The sequence below is a fragment of the Schistocerca gregaria genome, unplaced genomic scaffold (genome assembly GCF_023897955.1).
Source record: "Schistocerca gregaria isolate iqSchGreg1 unplaced genomic scaffold, iqSchGreg1.2 ptg000578l, whole genome shotgun sequence".
Lineage (NCBI taxonomy): Eukaryota > Metazoa > Arthropoda > Insecta > Orthoptera > Acrididae > Schistocerca > Schistocerca gregaria.
The window spans coordinates 205,001-210,000 of record NW_026061969.1 but is presented as its reverse complement, the minus strand read 5'-3'; the positions used below and the strand labels follow the sequence as shown (position 1 = coordinate 210,000).

At 56.1% G+C, this 5,000-nt stretch overlaps 3 non-coding genes across 3 annotated transcripts in view; all 3 read right to left on the bottom strand.

The window, feature by feature from the left end:
* LOC126315857 (large subunit ribosomal RNA) overlaps window positions 1–363 on the bottom strand; it is a 4,222-nt gene extending 3,859 nt beyond the window's left edge. Inside the window, exon 1 of the ribosomal RNA XR_007555971.1 lies at window positions 1–363. This exon is cut by the window's left edge and continues 3,859 nt beyond it. This is a non-coding gene — a ribosomal RNA (large subunit ribosomal RNA).
* Window positions 364–551: 188 nt separating this feature from the next.
* Window positions 552–706, bottom strand: LOC126315879 (5.8S ribosomal RNA). The gene has a single exon (XR_007555986.1). It is a non-coding gene; the product is annotated as a 5.8S ribosomal RNA (ribosomal RNA).
* A 368-nt stretch (window positions 707–1,074) lies between these two features.
* On the bottom strand, window positions 1,075–2,967 carry LOC126315887 (small subunit ribosomal RNA). Its single transcript, XR_007555994.1, has one exon. It is a non-coding gene; the product is annotated as a small subunit ribosomal RNA (ribosomal RNA).
* Window positions 2,968–5,000: the final 2,033 nt, after the last annotated feature.

Genomic DNA, 5,000 nt, shown 5'->3' with positions numbered 1-5,000 from the left:
TTGTTCGCTATCGGTCTCGTGGTCATATTTAGTCTCAGATGGAGTTTACCACCCACTTGGAGCTGCACTCTCAAGCAACCCGACTCGAAGGAGAGGTCCCGCCGACGCTCGCACCGGCCGCTACGGGCCTGGCACCCTCTACGGGCCGTGGCCTCATTCAAGTTGGACTTGGGCTCGGCGCGAGGCGTCGGGGTAGTGGACCCTCCCAAACACCACATGCCACGACAGGCGGCAGCCTGCGGGGTTCGGTGCTGGACTCTTCCCTGTTCGCTCGCCGCTACTGGGGGAATCCTTGTTAGTTTCTTTTCCTCCGCTTAGTAATATGCTTAAATTCAGCGGGTAGTCTCGCCTGCTCTGAGGTCGTTGTACGAGGTGTCGCACGCCACACCGCCAGCCGGCTGTGCACGCTACCGAGAAAGTACCGGTATGCGAACCGCCAGGCGACGGGCGCGCATCGCACGTTTAAGGAGACGCGGCCGGCCACACAGGCGACCACGACACTCCCACGTCTCCGAAGCGGGACAAACGCCGCGCGCTTCAGTATACGTAGCCGACCCTCAGCCAGACGTGGCCCGGGAACGGAATCCATGGACCGCAATGTGCGTTCGAAACGTCGATGTTCATGTGTCCTGCAGTTCACATGTCGACGCGCAATTTGCTGCGTTCTTCATCGACCCACGAGCCGAGTGATCCACCGTCCTGGGTGATCTTTTCCTTTTCAGTCTCCCACTGTCTCTTTCAAGACAGTAGCATTTGCGGGACTGAGGCGTCTGACGGCCCCTGTTCCACTATTTTTTTTTGTGTCCAACGGCCTCACAGCCGATGGGCGTCGTACGGCTCCACACCGGAGCGGACAGGCACTCGGGCGAACGTCATTCAAAACCGGCGCCAGGCGCCAGGTACCGCAGGCCAGCCGCTCCAGAGCTTCAGCGCTCGTACCACACAACAACAACACTTCCGCTAGTTTTGAGAGGCACGCGTGGTTCCGCACGCGGCGCACGGCCACTGCCGTACAGGTAGCGTGTTGCGCGACACGACACGACACGCACATCGAAAGACATGCAGTCTAGTCGGTAATGATCCTTCCGCAGGTTCACCTACGGAAACCTTGTTACGACTTTTACTTCCTCTAAATGATCAAGTTTGGTCATCTTTCCGGTAGCATCGGCAACGACAGAGTCGATGCCGCGTACCAGTCCGAAGACCTCACTAAATCATTCAATCGGTAGTAGCGACGGGCGGTGTGTACAAAGGGCAGGGACGTAATCAACGCGAGCTTATGACTCGCGCTTACTGGGAATTCCTCGTTCATGGGGAACAATTGCAAGCCCCAATCCCTAGCACGAAGGAGGTTCAGCGGGTTACCCCGACCTTTCGGCCTAGGAAGACACGCTGATTCCTTCAGTGTAGCGCGCGTGCGGCCCAGAACATCTAAGGGCATCACAGACCTGTTATTGCTCAATCTCGTGCGGCTAGAAGCCGCCTGTCCCTCTAAGAAGAAAAGTAATCGCTGACAGCACGAAGGATGTCACGCGACTAGTTAGCAGGCTAGAGTCTCGTTCGTTATCGGAATTAACCAGACAAATCGCTCCACCAACTAAGAACGGCCATGCACCACCACCCACCGAATCAAGAAAGAGCTATCAATCTGTCAATCCTTCCGGTGTCCGGGCCTGGTGAGGTTTCCCGTGTTGAGTCAAATTAAGCCGCAGGCTCCACTCCTGGTGGTGCCCTTCCGTCAATTCCTTTAAGTTTCAGCTTTGCAACCATACTTCCCCCGGAACCCAAAAGCTTTGGTTTCCCGGAGGCTGCCCGCCGAGTCATCGGAGGAACTGCGGCGGATCGCTGGCTGGCATCGTTTATGGTTAGAACTAGGGCGGTATCTGATCGCCTTCGAACCTCTAACTTTCGTTCTTGATTAATGAAAACATACTTGGCAAATGCTTTCGCTTCTGTTCGTCTTGCGACGATCCAAGAATTTCACCTCTAACGTCGCAATACGAATGCCCCCGCCTGTCCCTATTAATCATTACCTCGGGTTCCGAAAACCAACAAAATAGAACCGAGGTCCTATTCCATTATTCCATGCACACAGTATTCAGGCGGGCTTGCCTGCTTTAAGCACTCTAATTTGTTCAAAGTAAACGTGCCGGCCCACCGAGACACTCAACAAAGAGCACCCTGGTAGGATTTAAACGGGGTCCGCCTCGGGACGCGAAAGCACCCCTTCGGCTCGCCCCACCGGCAGGACGTCCCACGATACATGCCAGTTAAACACCGACGGGCGGTGAACCAACAGCGTGGGACACAAATCCAACTACGAGCTTTTTAACCGCAACAACTTTAATATACGCTATTGGAGCTGGAATTACCGCGGCTGCTGGCACCAGACTTGCCCTCCAATAGATACTCGTTAAAGGATTTAAAGTGTACTCATTCCGATTACGGGGCCTCGGATGAGTCCCGTATCGTTATTTTTCGTCACTACCTCCCCGTGCCGGGAGTGGGTAATTTGCGCGCCTGCTGCCTTCCTTGGATGTGGTAGCCGTTTCTCAGGCTCCCTCTCCGGAATCGAACCCTGATTCCCCGTTACCCGTTACAACCATGGTAGGCGCAGAACCTACCATCGACAGTTGATAAGGCAGACATTTGAAAGATGCGTCGCCGGTACGAGGACCGTGCGATCAGCCCAAAGTTATTCAGAGTCACCAAGGCAAACGGACCAGACAAGCCAATCCGATTGGTTTTGATCTAATAAAAGCGTCCCTTCCATCTCTGGTCGGGACTCTGTTTGCATGTATTAGCTCTAGAATTACCACAGTTATCCAAGTAACGTGGGTACGATCTAAGGAACCATAACTGATTTAATGAGCCATTCGCGGTTTCACCTTAATGCGGCTTGTACTGAGACATGCATGGCTTAATCTTTGAGACAAGCATATGACTACTGGCAGGATCAACCAGGGAGCTGCGTCAACTAGAGCTGAGCAGCCGGCCGCCCGGGAGTGTGTCCCGGGGGCCCGCGCGAACACGCAAGCGTCCGCTCAATTATTCTGCAAACAGGAGGAGGCCGAGCTCCCCTGCACGATACACCTCGAAACCCTCTCAGGTCCCGGCGGCGCGCAGCGCCGTCCTAGGTACTTGGTCGGTTTCGAGAGAGGCGCAATCGCCCGGAGTTAGGCGAGTAGACGGTTTTAGTGCGAACACCCTTGCTCCCAACTGAGCTTGCCGCTGCCGACAGAGGCCCGGGAGCGTGCTGTCGTGGCATTGCCGGCGGGAGACAACACGCGCCACCTATGGTGACCGGCAGCTCCAACGCCAGCGCCACACAAGGGCAAAGCCCCACTTGGGTGCAGAAGCGAACTCTCCCAGCACAGCGCACGCGCCAACACGTCCGCACAACTGCGATACAAACCACCTGCGAGAACCGCTGGGGCGACCGAGCAGCAGACGGCGTCGCGGCGCCGAGTGCCAGGCGGCGGCGCATCCTCAACGCACACAGTCCTCAATCAGACCAGCACACTGCAGATGTCCACCGCGCTTCGCACCGGGCTCGGCTGAACCAACTTTGGCCGCCAGGCGCCGCGTGCAGGGTGCGCCGCAGCGTAGCTGCGCCGCCTGCCGAGCCCGTCGGCTGGCGCTCCTGCCACTCGGCGCCCCCCACCAGCCGCCTGTTGCGCGTGCGCCCACGCAGCGCGCGGCCAACACGCCGGGCGGCCCCCCTTCACCGGCCGGGAACAGTCCCACCAAGCCACCGCCGCGTATCGCTTCATACCCACATGGGCCTAGTCACGTGTGTGGATGTGGCGGGTACCGCTGAAACAACCGGTTAATAGCTGTACCGATCGTCGCCATCACAGATTCACCTCCAGCGTGAACAACCGCTCAACAACGGATTTCCAGTTCATTTGCGTATCTTGGGCAGTAAACGTAGATGTCCACCTACATTTGCGAATTCAACAATTCTTGCATGCCAGGATGTCATGTGTCACGACACGCTACATCAGACCACATACACACTGCGACATGTGCAGAAGAGAACACGTGGAAGGTGGCCCGCGCACGTATGCGATGTCCCTTCCGCGATCCACTGTCAACCGGCATCTGCGGCATGTCCCAGATATGGAACGCGGTCCACCAGGGTAGCACTTTGTGTGAGGCAATACGACAAAGTCGGAATACACGCGTCACTACATCACACGGCTCACGCTGACCTGACCTGACTCACCGCACCACCACCCCCAGCGACCCAGGGTGACATACAATGCGTTCGTACGTTCCTCCCACACGCCTCTACGGCGTACCACAGTGCAACCTAGCTGTTATTGGGAGACGAGACAAGTAGCATCGAGCACAACATATGGAAATTGAGATTCGACACCGTTGGGCACAGCCAGCGTACGGTCACACGTATCACACTACTTCACTCTGTACGTAACTACCGATGATCGGTACAGCGTGTGGGTTACGCGTACGACATCAGCGGACAATGGACACAGACCATACCACGACGTACACTGAGGGCGTCGACATCTGAACGCAACTGAACAGCTGCGAGGCTCATTTAACACTCAAACGCCAGACCGACCAGCTTGAGAGGACGGAGACACAAAGAGAGGGGCAGAGGGGGGGGGGGCGATATAGTCCTATTGCAGTACAATTGACAGTGGATAGCGGGAATATGTGGAAAGTAAGCAACACTCGCAAGACATCTACATGAGGATAACAACGACACCAGAGATTCCGAGCAGTGAACTATGTTAGGCAAAGGGACAACGTGGGTTAGGTTAAGGGACAACGTGGGTTAGGTTAAGGGACAACGTGGGTTAGGTTAAGGGACAACGTGGGTTAGGTTAAGGGACAACGTGGGTTAGGTTAAGGGACAACGTGGGTTAGGTTAAGGGACAACGTGGGTTAGGTTAAGGGACAACGTGGGTTAGGTTAAGGGACAACGTGGGTTAGGTTAAGGGACAACGTGGGTTAGGTTAAGGGACAACGTG